Below are 22513 nucleotides of genomic sequence, written 5' to 3'. Positions count from 1 at the left end.
AAAAAAAAAATCTAATTGTCGGACGAAAATATTGGGGCAAACGAACAAAAAATGTAATGTTGTAATTAACAGGCATTTGGCATATGTGATACATGATCTTTGTATCTGCTTCTTCGTGAAAGCAAGTTAAGTTATGATCAATGGTTCTTTTCATTTGATTTTCATGTACTTGATAAGAGTAGCATGATTTTCCATTACTTAACTTGACGATTTTATCTTGGCATAACAGAACAAATTGATCATTAGTCCAATCATCTATTAAAAATTCAACAAAACTTTCTTTGAAGTTTTTGCTTCTTAAAAGTTTCCCAAAATCAGAAGGTCGCTTATTGTTTTTTTGAACGCTATGAACGGTATCATCCTCTCCTCTCTGGCGGTGTTCATAATCTTTAATACTCGGACTGTTGAATTTATCAAAAATAATGTGCACTTCTTTTTTGTCGGATACCAGTATCTTAAAAATGTATGTTGAAATTTTTCCATATGTATTAGGTACATTTTTTAGTGTTTTAAGCAAATAAAAACCATCGTAGATGTGGATATCGGCTTTTGGAGGAATGTCATTATCTTCCTGAAACAGTAAATGGTTTATTACTAATAATTAATTTTATTAAGAATATAATATGTCAATTCAATTCATTCAGCGTATGAGTTTTTTTACATCAAACGCCTGTGTCGCATACAATATTTTTTGATCAGAGGGAAAAAAAAATGCAAATTTATCAAAACTGCATTGGTTGTAAAATCGGGGTTTACGCCTGGAGTGTTAAAAATTAACAAACTTGATATTATTTACTTATGTACATTTTAACTTTTTTAATTACTTATTTATAAATGTATTGTAAAAAAAATTAAATTGATCATTCAGAAAACAACCGCTGCCAATAAACCTCCAGTGAAGCTTCCTCTAATGGAGTAATAGATTATTTTATTTTATTTTTAAATACTTAAATAAAATAGAAAATCTTAAAAATAGAAAAATTTACAATAAAAAAATTGTTTGCTTAATTTTTATGCTCTGGGAAAGGAAGCAATAGACATTTTTTAATAATTTTTAGCTGATATGACTTCAACTCTTGAAGAATCACCAATTTTTGTGTCTTGCAAATGGATCCGTCAGTGTGGCATAAAGAAAATGGAATAGGCGTCAGCGGATATTTTAATGCTTCTTTTAAATCAATCTGGCTTTGCAGCGATGCATACAACAATCGTCCAAAAATATCTCTCTGGATGGTGACCTCTTTGATTTTCCATTTATTTTGACCTTTTTTACACATTTTGATGCAAAATTAACTATTTTATTTTTTTGAATAGCCATATCAAACCTTTCAGGGTCTGTTTGTTATTCCGTAATAAACTGAATTCTTTGGCGCTCTCCTGAACTCTCAATACTTGATAAAAAATTATAAACATCTTCAGGTACTGATTGACCTGAAGATATATTGTACAAATGCTCTTTTGATAAGTTGCTTGAGAAAGGGTTCGTACATTGCTGTATAATATTCAACAAATTTTTAATATTTTTTTGCTTTGGCAAACTGAATAATTCTTCAAATCTTTCGTTATATCGTCTTTTTATACAAGTTGCAGAAATCGATATACAATAAGAATTTATTTTTTTGTTCGTTTGCCCCAACATTTTTGTCGGACAATTAGATTTTTTATTTTAAATATAATTATTTACAACTTCGTATAAGTGTCGGAAAAATGGTTGTAAAATTAAGGCATGCACAAACCCTGTGTAATTTGGACATACGCATTTCCAAAAAAAATTACTTTTTTTTAATTGTATTAAAATGCCCCATTGTTTTTGTCGTACAATTAGATTTTTTTATTTTAAATATAATTATTTACAACTTTGTATAAGTGTCGGAAAAATGGTTGTAAAATTAAGGCATGCACAAACCCTGTGTAATTTAGACATGCATTTCCAAAAAAAATTACTTGTATTTAAATTGTATCAATATGCCCCATTGTTTTTGTCGGACAAATGATTTACACATGAAAACAAACAGAAAAAAAAAACAAACATCTATGGTAATAAATAAAAATGTTTCATAAAATTGACATCTTCGGCGCCTCCGACTGCGCACATGCCCTTGAAAATTGTCCGAGAAGGTTACCATAATTTTTTAAACAGTTTTTATGATGAATTGTGTTAAAAACAGCTGTGTGGTTTTTTTTCCATGAATTTGATGTTTAGAGAGTCCGACGCGCCAAATCGCCCATTACTTTTGTCCGACAACATGTTTTTCGGTGTTTTTATAATAAAAACTATTGATTAAAATAAAATGACCAATGTGGTCGTAAATTTTTTTTTTACATAAAATTAACATGTTCCTGACAGTTTCACAGACAAACGCCCCACTGCCTTATTGCGCCAGGCTCTAAATTTGTCCGACTCCACCCAGATAACAACTGAAAAAAAGTTTGGAGAGTGTGTTCATAAAAAAAAATTTAGACGGTTGTCCAAAGACTATTAGTATGATTTCTGTAGCAACAAAAAACATTACTTAAAATTCATTGATATATTATGTACTTGAAAAGTGATCTAAAATAAAGAAGAAAATAGACTTTTAATTTAGTCCAGTAATTTAGTAAAATTAATAGTAAGTTCATGGATTAAGGGAAAGCGTCCTCTGTTAAAGGCGCTAAAAGATATAGGGAAATACTAATTGTACTCTACAAAGCTCAAAATAATTCCATTAGCTACTCCGAGCTACTCAGTCACTTCAACATATTTTGCTTTTCCGCGCCTAACATAAAATAAAATTATATTTGTCCTTTATAGATCATAATGACCTTATTTCAGCATAGGATAGGAATTAAAAATCGCATAAATATTTTTAATTTATAGATTACATCAGTGATATATAACGTAGTAGTCATCGCCATTATTTAATTTATAAGTTTTCTTATGAACACCATACGTACATTGTATTTCTTAGGAATACATAATACCCCTTTGAATACGACGGAAAGTTTACTTCAGTCTAAGAATTATCAAAACAAAATATCCGTACGTGTAATGTTGTTTGTTTATGGTTAGTGGGTGTAATTTTTTTGTTTTTACTATGAATAAATGATTTGTATTTGACGTTAAATAATATAATTAAATGCGCTTAATCCGACTAACACTGTTTTTTATTGAAGACCATTACTTATTATTTTACTAATCAATATTCATTCGATTTGCACATTTAAAATAAACGTGACACCAGTGGTTTATACTATTATTTACTTCTAACGTCTTTCGTGATGTTTTTTAAATAATAGCTTTGTTTTTTTTTGGGAGAAGTCAGTGTCGTCAGTTGCAAGTATCTTAGTCTTCTTGTAAGAAGTGAGAAATAAAGTTATGCAAGTGATTAATAGGACCAACAAAGGTAACATTTGTCTCATAAGCTATTAAATTATTAATTTTTTCTCCTTAATTTTGATTTATTTATATATTACCTTGGAACTTATTAAGAATGTCTTTACAATGAATCTTTTATTTTTCGTTTTATTCAGGTTTTTTTTAAAGTTTTCCAAAATATTTATATTTATTTGCTAATACTTTTATACAAAATCCAACTCATTATATCTAAAATAAACTCACTAGGTAATTGAAATGTTCATAAAATTATGTGTACTACCTGAAACTTCGAAGTATAAAAGAATAATGTTTAACGGCATTAACTAAGACAAACATAATGAATAACTTTAGTAAATAAATTATCTGCCGATTATAATAAAATTCATTCAAGTTCATTCTAAGATTCTGAAACTGTTTTCGTTTAGCATGCTTAAACGAAATTTAGCATGCCTATTACTATTTTAATAACAATTATAGAAAAAAATCGTTTCGGTTTTCACTCCGAAAATAGTTTTCATAATAACAGCTTATTGATTTAACTATAATTATTCCGAAGTGAAGAATAGTTTGAATCGTTATGGAAAGGTACAAGAAATGTACACTGCATTTTGTTCAAATATAAACTGCACTTCCTTGTGTACCATATTACGACAGTTATAAGGTGTTACGTTAATTTTAATAAAATTATATTTCTACGTCTTCTATTTTTTCGTATTATTTATTTAATTAATTTATTGCTAAATTGTTTTTATCATTGTAAAATAAGATAATGCTTCAAATCATTCATTACTATGGTAGTTTAAAGGAATCATTCGTTCTACGGCTGGGATATTTTTTTCTTGAATAAAATGATTATTTGATAAAATACTGCATAAAATGGTAACGCCCATATACTAAAAGAAACGTATTTAAATGTTTGTAATACTGAGTTGAAGTACGCAATATTTGTAACAATTTATATTAAAAAACTCTAGGAGACTAGAATCACTGTAAAACTATGTAGTACCTTTTGGGATGACAAATACGATTTAATTCTAGGCAACATTTAGAACTATCAGACCTAGAAGGAAATTTCAACGTCTTTATTTAAAACTAATACTTGAGGCAACATTATAGTATCAAATGTACTTTTAACAAACATTTTTTTATACCTTTGATGTTATTTTGCTATATTTAGTACAGTATGATTCTCCTTCAGTTAGAATGGTAACAGATATTTTCAAAAAGATTACTGTTTCTATTATTTTTTGGATGTGTCAAAGCTTGGTAATTTAATAAATAGTAATATTTGTAATAATGTTTTTTTCATGTTAAGGTGCACATTAAAATAATGACTCTTAAATTTAGAAATTGTCATTCGCAACATATTTTTAGAATATGTATATCTGATTACCAGAATATATAAGTAAATCGTATTCTCATTAAAGTCCTACGCAAATAATACAACATTATTAAAATAATTCAAAAATTAAAAAGGTTCTGAAACTGTTTTCGTGTGGCATGTCTAAGTTAAATATTTTACATGGGATTAAGCCCCAATTTATTGTATTGAAATTTACATTATTAACAAATATTAACGACGTTTCGATTTCCACTCTGTTGAAAATAGTTCCACTACTATCAACTTGTTAATTGTTACATTATCGCAAATTTTTTTTAAAATAATTTTTTTTTAAAACGATTTCCGGAGTGTAAATCGAAACGACAAACATTCGTTAAAAATGTAATTGTGGCTTAATTCCGTATAAATGTATTTTTCAATATTTAGTATTAACACCAAACTTGGCAAACTCGTTGGAATAGGCAGCTAAGATATAGCCAGTTTTGATAAATATATCTTTTTCCAGTTTTGTTGCTTATATAGTTAATACTGTCTTCTATTTTTGACAACACATTATTTTTAATTCAATAATTATACTTAAATAAATTAAATACTTCTTTATAGTTTATTTTTTGATAAAATGTCTTACTACGTAATAGGGCATTATGTATGTTTTAATCGTCCGGAATTTACAAACAAAAAAATAATATTTTTATTCTAAATTAACAACTTCTCCGTTCCAAGTTGGATACAGTAGGGATAATATGGAAATTCGACACAAATATAATTAAAGCTAATCCAGTTTATGGATTATTTTATGGATAAAGCAAAGTTTGCAAACATAGTAATCGCTACGATATAAAAACACTCCAACTATTTAGTTTCTGCTTATGTATGAATAACTGCATCATCCAACGTCACCTACATTATATTGAGTTCAAATTCTTGATTTTCTTTGAATACTCACTATATCTGCTATTTAACAAACTTTTACTCAACGATCATCTAATAAAATAGTAAAAAAGTTGACTTTTTTCTTGTGGCCCAGATAGTAGCAGTTATTGAAAATAGGCATGATACTCATATTACTAATTTTATACACCTAGAGCAAACCTACAGAAAATGTCCCACTGTCCCAGAAATGACATTAAGATTGTATATATATTCAGGGATTCTACAGTATTCACTGCCTTCCCTCGCTCAACCGTTTCCATCTCTCTGTTGTTCTATTCTCCATTGTTTAGGCCTCTCTTACTCATGGAGTCGTCTACTTCGTTCCTCCAGGATTTTCGGGGTCGTCCGCTTTTCCTCCTTCCTATGGGGCTCCATTCGGTTATTCTCTTTATCCATTTGATGTCAATAGTTCTTCTTACATGTCTATACCACTTTAGTCTTTTTTGTTCTATGTATGTTAGTATATCTGTTTCTATTGATGTTCTTTGCTTTATTTCGTCATTACTTCTCCTATCTATTCTTATTACTCTACAGCATCTTCGCAGGCATTCCATCTCTGTTGCTACTATCTTACTGCTGTTTTTCTTGTTTATGATCCAATTTTCAGCCCCATATGTCATAATACTTCGCACTAATGTTTTATAAATCTGTGTTTTTGTCTTCATATTTAGGTGTCTATCCCACCATACTGAGTTAAGTTGTCGGATTGCTGTTCTTGTTTGTCCTAATCTTTATGTAATTTCTTCCTCTGTTGTTGCCTTTTTCGTGATTATAAACCCCAAGCATTTTAATTTATCCTTTCCTTTGATTGTTACGTTGTCATCAATCTGTAGATCTTCTATGTCTTCTTCACTTGTAGATAGGTACTCTGTTTTCGCGAGGTTAATATCTAGGCCAGCCTTGGAAATGTAAGAAGGTGTTGATGAAAATTAAACGAGACATCTTTGGTGAAATGTTAAAAACTCCTAAACCAACATTTGCGAAAACTTTAAAATCTAATACCAAAATGGTTGAGCCTACATTTATTAACGTAGAAATAATAGATAGCTTTTATTACTTACACCTTATTGGTAACAAAAATGGCAGAATTAATACCAATAAAAATTTGTCCTACAAATGCTGTAAAAATACATTTAATAGTTGACCGCTATTTGTCACCCCCAAACAAAGATTCTGAACGTAAAGCCAAAAGGAATACGATATTCCATATAAAATTTCAGCACCTTAACAATTTGGGCCTAAAGATTTTTTGCAAAGCCTTTGAAACTAGGCACTGGTACGCTTTATGGCTGATTATTGGGAAAGTAAAAGTTTGCTTACAATTATCAAAAAAAAAAAATTTAACCGTTGATCATCAGTGCTACTCATATCAAACTCACAATAATTGCATTAAAAAAAATTAAAGAAGCTAATTTTACATGTTACTGGGAAGAAGGGATACGTGGATTGTTTTTCGCGCTCATAAAATTACACCTGGATCAAGGATTTTAATTAAAGTTAAAACCTCTTGTTTTTTATAATTTTTAACAAACTAAATTATCTATCAAATAATGTTTATCCATTAAACAGATCGGTGAAGGTCTTTCTTATATTGGATCTTAGACTACAATAAAATCTGAATAATCCTAGCTCTGTCTGTTAGATTATAAATACGAAAACAAGAAAAATATGTCTTAAATTGAGAGTTGTCTTAATTTAAGTATACTTATATATATATATATATATATATATATATACATATATATATTTATATATATATATATATAATATATATATATATATATATATATATATATATATATATATATATCTATATATAAGTATACTATATTTTAAACCACTGTTATTTTGGCCTAGGTTCTCATCTAAGAGCGAAAAATTTGCCAAGACCAATAAAGTGCAAACTTTATAAAACAATAATACGCTCAATGCTCACCTACGTATCGGAGACATAGGCAATGACGACCCGAGATGAAGAGTTACTACGAATCTTTGAAAGAAAAGTATTGAGGACCATATATGGCGAAGTTAAGGAACATGGTCTGTGGGGAAGGCGAAATAATTTCGAACTCTATAGACTTTTTGGTGATGCAGATATCGTAAAACCCCTCAAAATAAACCGCCTAAGATGAGTGGGCCACGTTATGCGGATGGATGAAAGTGATCCTTCTAAAATAATCATGCTAAGTAGGCCGAGCGAAAGAAGTAGAAAGGGCAACCTAAACTCAGGTATCTGGACAATGTACGGAACGATTTAAGGGAGATTAGAGTAAGAAGATAAAGAAGACACACTCGACATCTAACAACTCTTAGTGCAAAAATGGGTCAAATGAAAAAAATATATTGGATACCATATCTCCGAAATAAACTGCATATTAACAACAGATCTTAGTGAAACACTCTTTTGACTTTTTAAGACAAAAAGTCAAAAGAGTGTTTCTCTAACATCTCGGCCAACCTTCTGACTGCAGCCCTAATAAACTGGTGGTTTTGTTTATATCGACAGTCACTAATATATATATATATATATATATATATATATATATATATATATATATATATAAGCCTTAGTATAGTTTATTTCACGGATTTTGTTCGATGAGTGACATCTTACTCGAGGCACATTTAGGGTTACATCTCTGTCAGATACGGGCAACTTAAAATTTTAAACAGGGACGTATGTGTTTTATTTCAGCACCTAGGCAAGTGCACCTAGTTTCACCGGTAATAGAAAATATTCAATACGGAAGTCTCTATTTAATTTATATTCCTAGTAGCCGTCATGTACGGCTCGTTTCAAAGAATTTCATTTTAAACTAAATAACGATATTGTATGTTGTTTAATATTATCGTTCGATCTGTTTATCAGAACACGTGAAGTCAATTATAATTATGAAGTATAAGATTCTAATTGACTTTGTGCAGTTTTTAATCTTACGCTTAATAATACGCTTTTAATCTCCGCTTAATAATTTTATTGACAGTTTTAACTTATTTTAGTAGTTTTCAATATCAAATCGACCAAAAAGGGTGAAACTGACATGATATAATATTCTAATATCAAATATCGAAACGGGTAGATACAACTAGTATTGTAGACAGTCGACTTAAAATAGTTTTGAAGCAATATTTAAACTAATAAATTTTGTAATCCTATTCTAAATTCTAAGAATAATTTTGAAAGACCAAGTTATGACTAGAATAAATTTTAGAATTAAACAATTAATTCGATTTTTGTCGTCTTCTACCTAATGTTGAAGGTCGACACTAAAAAAAGAAAAATAGGCAGTACAGACGAATATAATAGATAATCGAACAGATGTTAATCAAAATCAATTTACACGTTACTTCCTGATTAAAATCTTTAATTATTTGTTGTCGCGAGAGGAATTTTTTATGAATTTTTTTTAAATAAAAATTAAATGTTACATAACTACTATAAATTGGTATTCTCTAAGAATATATTCGTATTGTTTTATTTTATATTATGTCATACCATTTACATACGCAAACATAATTTTGAAGACGAAATTTGACTATATTTAAAAAAACAATGAAATCAGTTTGAGAATAATACCAGAGAAAATTACGAAGCAAATATCTCCTCCATAACAAAAAACGACAGAGCAATAAATAATAAAAATATAGAAAATATAAAAGAAGAATAAACTTAAGGAAACATTTAAAAGTATCAAAAAATGCTAAATTTATCTTCCAATGGTTTTATAATGGGTTAAAAACCATATATTGAAAATAAATTAAATATAAGACCAAATACTGACCATGTCATGAGAGTATCATGAGGTTTTTTTTTCCTGTTTTTTCTTTACAATTTACTATGGAATCACTAACAAAAGAATTTTAGTGCCATCATTTCACGTGATTGTTTTTTTAAGACCAATCACATGCTATGATTTCATGTAATCAAATGACTATCTTCCAATAAAGTCGCCCATTTAACGCAGCTCAAAAATATTTACAATATCATTTTAAAGTCATCTACTTATAAAATAGTAGATGAATATTATTAAAAGTATGCCTGGATTGAATGAGTCAGATAAAATTATTAGAAGTACGCTTTTACAAAGTAACAAAAAAAATTTGTTTAATAATGTTTGGTATTTTGAGGACGATTTCTGAAGTGGACATTGAAACGTCAAAATAACCTTATTTGGTTAGTTTGGTTAATTTAAAACCAAAGTAATTTGTATAAGATAAATTCAATGATGTGGTGTCAATTTAGTATCAATAGGTAAAATAATGAATTTGACTGTAAATGTACTAGCAGAATTTTAAAAAGACGCAACAAAGACTCATTAGGTAATATGTAATAGGTACTAGGTATAACTTGCCTGCATGTTCCGTGGTCAACAAAATAATCTTATAACGTTCCCAAGTATTATATGTAGTAGTATTACAGAGAAGGGGTTGATATTCGCTTACAAAATAATAATCCCTAACACCTGAGATAAGAAGAACATTGTGCAAAAAATTGAATTAAATAGGTAAAATAGTGATAATTTTACCACCTCTCGGTATTAAGTTTTATTATGTATTTACTAATTCCAATTGTCAGAGGTTAAAATAAAAAAAGAGTTAATCTTCGTAAAATGATGTTAACAAAGAGACTTTAGAAGAACCAGATAACGTTTACAAAATTGACACAAAAAGTTTTAGGATAACCTAAAATAATGACAATTATGCAAAAACTCAATTATTCGAATTGTCAACTTTTTGTCTAACTCGATGGTTTATATACATTTTCTGACGTTCCAGACTTCACCAGACATTTCGGAAGTTTTCGGTGACATCTCGAACATTCTAGATTTGTATTACTTCTTCTTTTTCGTAAAAGGGCTTTTTCTACATTTGATTGCTTATCCAGTCATTTTTTATTTTTAATTCCTAATTTATGTTATCTCCCCGTCTCAAATGGCCTTGTATATATATTGTGCTCATGGCATTTCCAAATTGTTTTTGTAATTATATATTAAGGCATCTGTGGATGCTATATTTTTCATTTTCTAAATTTTGTTGAAGATCTCCAATAATTTTCTTATTTGTCTTAAAGGTGAGCTGTTCACTTAAATTTGTTAGATATTTCGTTTGAAACTAGCACTTCTTTTTGCTTTATTTTTTTGGATTTAAATATTAGGTATTTAAAAATACACCATAGGAACCCTATGTCGTGTTTTTCTTGTTTTGACTTTCTAATATTTTTATATACGTAATTCGGTGAGTTTTTCATGTGTTTGTTAATGTTAACTGCTGGTCTATATGTTCTTTGCTGCCTTATAAGTTTCCAATTATATGAATAATATCTTTGCATATTACCTTCTAGATCTTTTAAGAATTTATTCATCCACTGCCTGTTTTTTCATACTTTTCCTTATACTTGTTTAGGTAATTTTATGTTATATTTACTATCAATTTATTTCTAAATTAGTTTTTCGGTTTGTTTTTGACTTCATCTTTTATGTCGCATTATTATTTTCTGTTTGTTTCGTTATGATGTAGAACTTCTTAGCTGATTCCGCTTCTTAGCTTCCAACTTCCCTTTATCTTCTAATAACAAAGTGCACCGCATGAAAACATAAGCATCCAATATAAATGTATTTTACATTGAAGCGATGAAAAAAATCATGTTTTCTTAGTGTAAAATTTCATGGATGTAATTATGAAGATCGTGAGTGCTACATATAAATTAATATCAGACACAGTCTCACCACACAGTTTAAATGATTTAGATGAATTAGTAAAAAAGTTTTTACAATTTATTCGTTCGCTCTTACTATTTAACTTTGGTATATAGCAATATATTGTTGAATTTAATAAAATATTAATTCAAAGTAAATTTACTACGACATACGCTCATTGGTAACAAATATTAAAAGGGTGTATTAAATGCAAATTTCAGTAAAATAAAAGGGATCATAATGAATAAAAAACATGTGCCATGTGGATTTAAATGTTTAATTGTCGGGATAGCCAATATCTACTGGCACACACCAGTTAATTCGCAAATAAATTAGTTTTTAGTAGAATAAGCTAAATGTGTGATTCACACATTGAGTGCCACTATGGACAAAAAAAAAATCTGTCCGTGGGGTCAAATTTTTTTTCTCAATTTTTAAATGAAAATAACCATAAATAACTTTTGGTGCTATTAAAAATTGAAAAAAATAAAAAACTTGCAACAACAAAAAATGGTGACACGTTGGTCTCAAGCGGCATGTGAGTTTCAATTTTTGCTTTCGGGCCATATAAGACCAATGTGTCATCACACCATGCTGATGTAATATATTCACAGATGATTTCGACTCGCAAAGGTTTACGTCACGGCGCGAACGTTGTTTACAATATCGGATCGGTTCAGTTTTTGTTCAACTTTTGGTGAGTAAAGATGTCTATTTTTGAGAACAGCAACGTTTAGAAAAGTTATTGCAAGAATGTTTTTCCAACGAAGAGGATGTGAACAATTTTGAACCCGACGGAACATCAGATGAATTTGAACCCGAATCAGAGAACGAGTCTGACTATGATTCATCAGAATATCAGCCATGCAAGAAAAAGAAAGTTTTAACAAAAATATGTGGCTCAAAACGCACTGCCAATTTACACGAAGTAAACTTAGGTGTTAGACTTATACTTAGAATATACTTAGAGTCACTCAACACGCGATGGAAAGAGCAATGCTAGGTATATCACTTAAGGACAAGAAAACAAACACATGGATAAGACAGAAAACCAAAGTCACCGATGTGGTGCAAAAATCATTAAAGTTGAAATGGGAATACGCTGGACATGTAGCTAGGAGCGATCTAAACAAATGGCACAGATCAATTTTAACCTGGAGACCATACCAACACAAAAGACCCAGAGGCAGACCTCCTATGAGATGGACAGATGATCTGAAAAAGACTGCCGGGAAAAATTGGCTACAAGTAGCGTACAATAAAAAAAAAATTATGTTCAGATGTGGACGTGAATGGCTAGACGAAGAAGAAGAAGAAGAAACTTAGGTGTATCGACATCTAGTGAAATTATCCAACCAGTCAATAAACCACAACACAATATAGCAGATACCATTGAAGCTGTTATTCAACAAATGCAGGTTTTCTCATCAAGTGATGAAGAATAGGACCAACAAGTTACTAATGCTACATAGGTCTGGAAGCCAGTCAGTAGCAATTACCTGAAGGAATTTGATTTTGTGGCAAACGAAAATGGTACTGGATTTAGAGCGGAATTGTATGAAACTATATACAATAAAACTTCATACGATTTTTGCAAATTGTTTGTAAATAATAATATCATAAACTTAATGGTAATAGACAAAAATAATTTTTTTGGATTTTTTAAATATTTTTCTACTTTTAGGTGACTAAAACTAATCGCTATGCTGACCAGTGCATTAAGAAAAACAATTATCCTAATTATCTCGTAAACTCCTGGAAACAAACAGACTCAGATTATTTTTTGGATGGGCTTATTTGTCAGACGACAAGTTACAAAAACTAACGCCCCTATTAGAAAAATTGAGAATTACATTTCAGAGCTCGATTATACCTTCAGAAAATATATGTATCGATGAAACGTTAGTTCCGTTTAGAGGACGGCTAAAGTTTTTACAGTATATCAAACGCCATAAGTATGGCATTAAGTTGTTTAAGTTATGCCTTGAAAAGGGTTATACCTATAACTTTAGTATGTATTGTGGAAAATCCAAAAACAAGCAAATGTCAGTTCCATCAAAAATTGTCAGGGATCTAATCAACAATTTCTTAGATAAAGCACGCACACTTTACACGGATAATTGGTATACTTCTTGCATATTAGCAACTGAATTATTAAAGCGAAATACCCATCTTACGTGTAAACCAAAAATTCAACCCAAACGATGTTATTCAAAAACAACTTAAAAAGGATGAAACGGTTACTGCTGAATGTAAGGAAGGAATTGTGGTACAAAAATGGCACCATAAACGCGATGTTCTGTGTCTAAGTACTAAGCACACGGCTGAGATGGTCCCAGTGAAGAAAAGAACACAAGATATTTTGAAGCCAAAAATAGTAGGCATTTATTGATATGTCCGATCAAGTGAAAGCCTATAATACTTCCTTAAGGCAAAGCTTAAAATGGTACAGAAAGTCTCACATATACCGGAAGATGTTGGCCGAGCTAATAGAAGACGTTGCGTTATTTTTGCGAAGACCTCTAAACAATCGGGTTCCAATGAGGCCTCAATAAGAACCCCACAAAGTTCGCTGAAGTGCCCTAATTGTAAAAACATTACTGTATATCTTGTTTTTTTGTAGCGCATAAAGCAACGAAAATATAAAATACCAAAGCCCTTTTTCCCTTTATTTTAAGTTTTCATGCAGAGTAAAGTTTTATTTTTATGTACATGTACTTCTTTGTAAGTAAATAAATAAATTTAAATTATAGAAACCTTTAATAATTACGATTTTTATTTAAAACAAAAAAAAATCATATTGCTGTAGGGTGCTACAACGGTTTCGTATATAAAGGCCAAATATAGCAACTGGACCGTCAGGTCATACGTTTCAAGATCCCATTGATTGAAATGAATACAACGAAACCAGCGCTGCTTCATATAACGAAATGTTTCGACGCTGCATATGAGTCCACATTGGTATCACACAGCAATTACGTCCCAGAAATGAACGAGACACCGTTGGTCTCATCTGGCACTCAACGTGTTAACTTGACCAATCTGGCTTCAATAAAATACCGCCAAACTGTATTCATCTTATTTGGGGCGTTGGAGACTCTATACTCTACACATATAGGAAAGAATATTATACGTATGCATTCAAAATGAGTTTCCCACAAGAAATATTTGTAAATAAATAAATTATGATAATATTAAGAAAGGTGGGAAAAAACATAATATAATACATACATCCAATTTTATATTCATATTAATAATATAGTTAGTTGTAATATAAGGTATCATTATTATTTTGCTTATCGGAATTTAATAATGAAAATACGTTCCATATTTTCTATTATCTGTTTTGATTAATTGTCAAAACTATATAGATGTAGCAATATAAATTATATGACATTGTCTTCAGTTATAATAAATAACAAATTTAGTGATATTAATGATAACTTTCATCATCCAATTAGCGAACTGACCTTTAAATCAATTAAACCGAACCTAATTTATTTAATTGAATTCATATTAAGTATGTCATTAAAAAATAAAATTCCTAATTATATTGACACTTATTATTGTTTAAAGATAGTCTATAAGAGATAAAAAATAGTATTTTATTTTTTTGTCTATTAATTATTGACAAATTCACCGTAACCACCGTGAGGTGATTAGCGGGTATATAGTGAGGTATACGTCGAATACTTTAAATTTAATAATAAAAACGTATACATTTTAGATAATTTGCAATGTCAATATATTTAAAGCCTGTACTTAAAAGTTTATTTATATTGTTCGGAATATTGAACCTATTGCGTTCATTTACAAAAGGTAGAGTCAATTAAAAAATATTTTACACCATTCGCTTCTTCACAAATTTCACATTTAGGGGAATTATCTCTGGTGAATAGGTAAGAGTACGTACGTAAGAGCCGATTTACATGACCGAGATTTACTTTGAAAATTATTTCAAGAATAATAACGAAAATTTATGTAGAAAAATTATACAAATTTTCCACTGCTCCTTGTTGTACACCTACAGTTAAATCGTAACATAATTGTTGTGAAACGTATGCGTAGTGTGTAATGTGACTGACATTAAATATAATTTTTTTATAAATAAAGGTCACTGATAAAAGAAGACTAAGTTAGACGTAACATAAGAAAAGAAGAAATGATATTTTTGACGTTATCTTTGATAAGGTTATCAGTATCACTTACAACTTACAACACATTCATTTGTTTATTTTTTTAGTAATGTATTTTAAGAGATAAATTCTTGTGCAGAAATAATTAATTTAAAGGTATATGATACATAATTATGATAAATGATTCAATGAATAAATCAGAATGTGTTATACTTAGATCAACCAAACTTATATGGAGTCACCATGTATTTCAAACTAATACTTATTTCTTATATAAAATAAACAAACCAATAAAAGAATCAGATAACACAGCATGGTATGATATAGATTATTTATTTTAGTTCAATTATTCAGTTATGTAGGTATCAGGAATTAGGAACGCTCAAGAATAGACGAAGATAAAATCGCCAAAAAGTAACAACGGCTTGCCACGATCGTTTTATTATCCAAGTAGATAGAAGATACCCAACACTTTCTCATCCGCAGATCCAAAAGCAGCGTTTGGAAGGCACAGGTGTAAGTATGTCAGTTAAAACGATAAAAAGACTTCGTGACCAAAGACTATATAGCAGTAGACAGTTACGGGTTCCCGAGTTAACCAGGCAGCACAAGATTGATCGGCTAAATTGGTGTCTTTAATTCCAAAACTAGAACACTGGAAATTGGCAAAATGTGCTATTTTAAGACGAAACCAGGATTTGTGTAAAATCATAATCGATAAATTCGTGTACTTAGAGGGCGAGGAAGACAAGCAAGAACGAAAACAGTCAGATCTGTTCACAGACATAAAGGAAGAAGTATCATGTTCTGGGGAAGTAATATGGTTGGTGAAAAACTCCTTTAATTTCCATTCAACCAACTTTAATAGCTCGCAGGTATTTTGATTTGGATCTGGAACCTGTAGTTAGACTCTGAAAAAATGCAGTGGAAAAAAATTCCGTCGATTGTTAAAAATTCGTTATTTATAAACGATAAAGGATAATCATTTTTTAATAAAACAGATGTTAACAAATGTTGATCCTCTAAGAAAGAATTTTCGTTAAAACAAGTAATTTTGGCTCTATCGTATAAAGATTTATTGATTCCCATATAAAGATTTTTTGATTTGTGATTTGATTTGTAATTTAGATATCTGTTGGTGTGTGTTGGTTTTCTATACAGCTGAGTCTCATATTCACTATCATTCTTAGAGATTAAAACATCCAGGAAAGGAAGTGTGTTATTATATTCCTTATCCATGGTAAAAGGTATTGTCCCTTCTTTATCGTTTATATCATTCAGGAATGTGTCCAACACGTCTGATCCATAGGACCATATTTGGAATACATCATCTACATATCTCCACCATACTGTGGGTTTTAAATTTTTTTTTAGAAATAATATTTGTTTCATAATCTTCCATAAATATATAGGCTAATAATGGAGATAAACTAGAGACCATTGCTAGATCAAAATTTTGTTTATAGAATTCATTATTTAGTTAAAGATAGGTATTATCAGTACATAATGCCAATAACTCAATTAAAGTTAATACATTAATCTTGTTCTAATTGTCAACTAATCATCAGCCTAATTTTGTTTTGGTTATATTTAAAGTCTTAGCTGATGGCATATTTGTAAATAAACTATTTATGTCAAAACTTACTACAACATTATTTGAATTAAATTCAATGTTAGATCATTTATTTAAAAAAATGTCATTTTTATTTGCAAATGATTGTATAATATTTAAAAGTGGTATATTCGTTTTATGAACTTTCAGTACTCCAATAAAAATGAGGTGTCCTCCTGTATTGAAGTGTAATTAATCTTCTTTAATAATTTGTGAAGTAATCTTTAAACTTGAATAAAGTTCTACGTACTACGAGTATTACTTGAATAGAATCTGTTTGATTTATTAATGTTTATATTTTTAAAACGATTTCTGAAGTGGAAATTAAAACGTCAATAAACTTCTTTTAAACTTTAATTGTGGCTTATTTCCATTAAACTAGTATCTGTTTAAAATTTTTACCCTATTCTTTGTATTCGTACTCCTCCACTAGTAATCAACTTATTTGAAATATTTTTGAGACTATCTAATATCTGATCCAAGATTATAACCAATGAGCATAAATTATCCATGCAAAAGGATTCAATCCCACTTTTTAGATAGAAGGCTGTCAATGAACTGTTTGCTTTTTGTAGAAGCATAAAATTAAATCTAAAATCATTTTCACGGGGACCAACTTATTTATTAATTGCTACTCCTATTAGGGTGCTAATTGTGCGTAATAGTCACAATAACCTTAATTAACAAACCATAAATCTAAATTAGTACTTAAAAGCTAACTATACTGACTGTTATAGATTCAATTTCGGTGTAATAAATTATTATTAGTTAGTTGTTTTAACTTTTGTAATGGGTGACCTACAACTTTCACTGACTACGAAATTATTCATTGTGCTAAAATTTTTTATAACATACTATAAGATCAGCCTGAAGGTTTTAGAGATAAACGTTATTAAATATTAGAAAATTGTTGCGTAATAATACTCTTTGCTGTAAAGACTTCTAAGCTATAAATAAATCATGAAAAAAAGTAGTCATTTAATAAAGCACCTGTGTAGCTTTATACCGCACTGCATAGACTATAAATTTAATTATTGAACATGTATAATTTTTAAAATAAATATTTTACAACCAAAAATTAACAATACCGTAATTTTAAAAACTGCTCCCATATTCCGGTTTTTAAGGGTATACTCTCGTCTGGTAGGGATCTATGGAGTGTGTAACACCGACCGCACGGCTCCATCTCTTGCTGTAATTTGTAACGATTATTTTGCCTACCACATAGGGTATTATTATAAGGGGTTGAAAATTGGGGATAGAAATTATTGGGGTAGAGATCTTCTTCTTCTTCTTCACGTTCCATCTCCGCGGCGGAGATTCCACTTGAAGAAGAAGATATATTCCGAGTGGTAGAGGAGTAGAGATATGGTAAGCAAAATAAACCGGAACGTTTGCGAATGGTTACTCAGGGTTTATTTGGAGAGCTGGGGTCATGGATAATAGAATTACAAGATGGGATTGGATCGGGGCAACTACAAAAAAGTAAAACAAAAGAGGTACTTACATGAATCTCCTGGAACAAACAAAAAACACAAAAAGGTTCTCATGCTATTTAAAATGGACGTCGCTTAGAAGAATCTTCCTGCTGGATAAAAGAAAAGGCTCTTCCTTCCTAAAAAATACAAAAGGAGTTAGAAACTTTTTTTTTAAAGAATAAACAAATTGGTTTAGGGAAAAAATTAAATATTTATTATTGTCTCACCACAAATAGTTACAATCATAAATAGTACAAAAAATACTATATAAATAGTTACAAAAATAAATACAAAATACCAAAAAAAAACAAAACTTACTATGTTCTATCCGTTTACAAACTCTAGAAGTTGGCGATATTATAAGAACTTACAAATGTTACTGGGCGATATTTGGTAGCAGAAATAAATTATTGCAAATAAAAAATATCTTTTTAAATGAAATTATGCATAGAGGTTAACCTTAAAAAAAACAAAACAAGATCACAATTATGATTAGGTATGTATCAACTGTCAAAAAATAGTGCTAACTGTCATATGTCAATACTAAATCTTAAAACTTTGGGAATAATTAATATGACAGCTTAGCCATACCCTACCATTTATAATTTTAATTATTACAATCTCTTAAACTGTTATGAAAGCAATTATTTAACAAAACAGATTAAAATTTATGTGGTTATAATTTAGAAATGTTATAATGTTACAAATGAAAAACTATTTATTTTTACATGAACTATAAAATGGTACCTGGTATTTCACTAAATGTTAATTTCTTTCTTTTGAAATTTCTGGTGTTAGAACTGGATTTGGATTCTCTGCCACACAAACAAATGCATCTCCAAACTGCGAAATAGCCTGGGACGCGAACCGTAACACTCGGCTTCTTAAAAAACTGGAACACATGTGGGTATCGTTCAAAGTTGTTGTAAACGCCGCAAATCTCTTAGATACTTAGAAACAGTGATTACTCTTTCAAAACTGACACATTACATTGAGCATAATTCACTTTTTTCAACAAATTTGCCGGCTTCTTAACGCCGACACTCGCCGCGTCTTGTCTCAACAAAATCTCTTGCAAACCTCACTGAAAACTGTAACTACACATTGAACTGCACAATACTGCACGTTTTCCCATAATAAAAGACGAAAAACGGAAAAACTACGAATTTGATGAAAATTCGGACTACAACGAAAACAACTGCCCTTGACAGCGGCTTTATGGAGAGTCATGTAATTGTCTTTAAAATTCATTCGCCCAACTCGGTATAAACAAAACATATACAGTTAAATTCCTATTTATTTGACACGCAGAATATTCTAGGAAATACACATCTGTGATATATAAACAAACTGTTTAAATGTGTTTATTATCAATTCTATCGACGAAAAAAGATTGGAAATATTTTTTGGTATTTTAACTTTTACAAGGTGATTTGAAATGCTACAAATTCTGATCTATAGGACGATCCGATACCCCATTGTATTCTAGTGTAAGTAGCAGATATATTTAGATTTTATAATACTTCGTTAGATCGTTTGTTCTCTGGTCAGCATTTGAACCATTAATCCACTAAATCATTCACAGTAAAGTAAATGCCAAACGTTCTTCTAGTCTGCTGAGCTCTGTGACCGACTAAAATTAGATATCCAAGATATTTAAATACACTTAAGTACCAGACAGAATATTTTGAATGCTAAAATAAAGCTATGATATGAGAAAGAAGAAATGTGGCTTGTTGCAACTTATTCTTCAGGGCAAGGTGTTTGGAAAGTGAAGATCATAGAGAACAAGGAGCAAAGTTAAGATAGCCATACTGATCATCAACATCCGGAACGGATAGACACCGTAAAAAGAAAAACAAAAAGAAGGACAACTACTGTAGAAATCATAATAAGGCTATTAGTGTGATTCAAACCTGGGTTAGGCAAGTGGATACACGGTATTCGCAACAAAACGTATGAATTATAAAAACGCGATAACCGGTAATGTAAAATAGTTTTTAATTAGACCATAATATAGACAATTCTTTCAAAGTAATTTAATTAAACTCATTGTAGAAAAAATTTATTTCATTTAAAAAAATCGTTACGTTGAAAAATCACTTTATCCGTAATTTAGGATAGTACTCAAAGCTGTACTAATACTCGACTTTGTCAATTTTTTCAACGTAGAAAATCATTGTATATTAATATATACACATACGTTAATTTTTCTTCTTAAAATATCGATTAACTCTATCGAAGAATACCATTTGCCAGCAGTAATATCACGATTGGTATTGAAATTTGGTTCAGCGACACGTAAAAGCAAACGTGGGCTTTAGAAACGTTTTACCAGCATTGCTTAATTCAAATCCATCAGAATCTTTTTCAACATCGAAATACTTCTTCTTCTTCATGTACTATGTCCTTTCAGAACGTTGGTTACCATCATAGATATCTTAATTTTATTCACTGCCACCCTAAATAGCATGCTTGTATCAACACCAATCTCGCAAGTTCTTCAACCATGAGGTTCTTCTTCGTCCTGGACTGCGTTTGCCTGCTATTTTTCCTTGCATGATATTTTGTAGCAACCTATATTTGGGACCTCTCATTACATGTCCGAAATACTCCAACTTTCCCTGCTTGATACTTTTTATGATCTCAGTAGTCTTGCTGAGACGTTCTAGTATTGTGGAGTTTCGAATCTTCTCCACCAAGAAAACTTTTAAAATTGTTCTATAGCACCACATTTCGAAAGCCTCAAGGCGATTTAGATCGATTTTATTCATAGTCCAGGACTCGACACCATAAAGTAAGACCGAGAACACGTAGCAGTGAAGTAGGCGGATCCTCAATGCCAATTTTAGGTCTCTGTTACATAACACCTTGGACATCCTTCTAAAAGCCGCTCTAGACTGCTCTATCCTAGATCTAATTTCGCCATAACTTTCTGCGTTACAATTTAATTGCTATCCAAGGTAAACGATGTTATCAACTTGCTCAAGTTTGGTATTATTTACATATATAGACGGTTTTATATGGTGTTGTTTACTTATTACGAGTATTTTGGTTTTCCGTATGTTCAGATCCAGACCTACCTCCCTACAACTCTCAACGACACTATCAAGTAGTGTTTGCAGATCTTCTTGACCAGAAGTTAGGAGTACTGTATCGTCCGCATATCGAAAATTATTGATGACTTCACCGTTCAAGTATTCCTTCTTGTTTTCCAGAAAGTGATTTTCTGAAAATTTTTTCGGAGTAAACGTTGAAAAGCAGGGGTGACAAGAGGCATCCCTGCCTTGCTACTCTTGTAGTATTAAGAGCCTGTGATTCCACACCATCTACTAAAACTGTTTGCAATTATTCGAACATCTCTGTCGTCCAAGCCAATATCTTTTAGAGCTTCGACCAATATAGAGTGCTTAACATGATGAAATGCCTTTTGGAAGTCAATAAAACAACAGTATTTATATCTACAGATATATCTCGACATCTTTGAGCAAGTACGTTCATTCCAAACAGAAAAATTCCAAATAGAAATACCTAATATATAAATAATCGTTTCGCGCATGTGAGTCATATGCGTATTTAAATCCATATTTTGCCGGTTTAATTGGCAAATATATTTTAAATCGGCACCCTCCATGAAAGCTCACAAGCATTTTATCCGCAGTAACAGATTGTCCAAGACCATAATTGACAATTTGTATTTAAAATAGAGGAAATTGTTGCCACACATCTTCTTTGTGTTTCTCCCTGTTATCATATCATATCAGAACCGCTCTAAATATCCCTTTTATTGTTTCATCTTTAGCAAATATGCGATCTATATTTTCGTGGCTGGCAAAAGTCTAAAAAATGGTTTTAGTTCTACCATGTCAATTTCTATAACATGGTATTGTGATTCGGCAGAATGTTTTTCAAGAATCACGTCTAATTTTTCCTTGTATATAGAACAATATTTTTTAACCTA

At 30.3% G+C, this 22513-nt stretch overlaps 1 protein-coding gene across 5 annotated transcripts in view; it reads left to right on the top strand.

The window, feature by feature from the left end:
- The window catches only part of sona (sol narae metalloprotease), a 382088-nt gene that overhangs the window by 50856 nt on the left and 308719 nt on the right, over positions 1-22513 (top strand). The window contains exon 2 of one of the 5 annotated variants that reach the window (XM_072529751.1): positions 3299-3383. The exons of the other annotated variants lie outside the window; for them this stretch is intronic. The gene's annotated coding sequence lies outside the window, so the exon portion shown is untranslated. The remainder of the gene's footprint in view (positions 1-3298; positions 3384-22513) is intronic. 5 annotated transcript variants of the gene reach the window in all.

This window comes from Diabrotica undecimpunctata, chromosome 4 (assembly GCF_040954645.1).
Source record: "Diabrotica undecimpunctata isolate CICGRU chromosome 4, icDiaUnde3, whole genome shotgun sequence".
NCBI lineage: Eukaryota > Metazoa > Arthropoda > Insecta > Coleoptera > Chrysomelidae > Diabrotica > Diabrotica undecimpunctata.
This window is presented reverse-complemented; position numbering and strand designations above follow the sequence as displayed.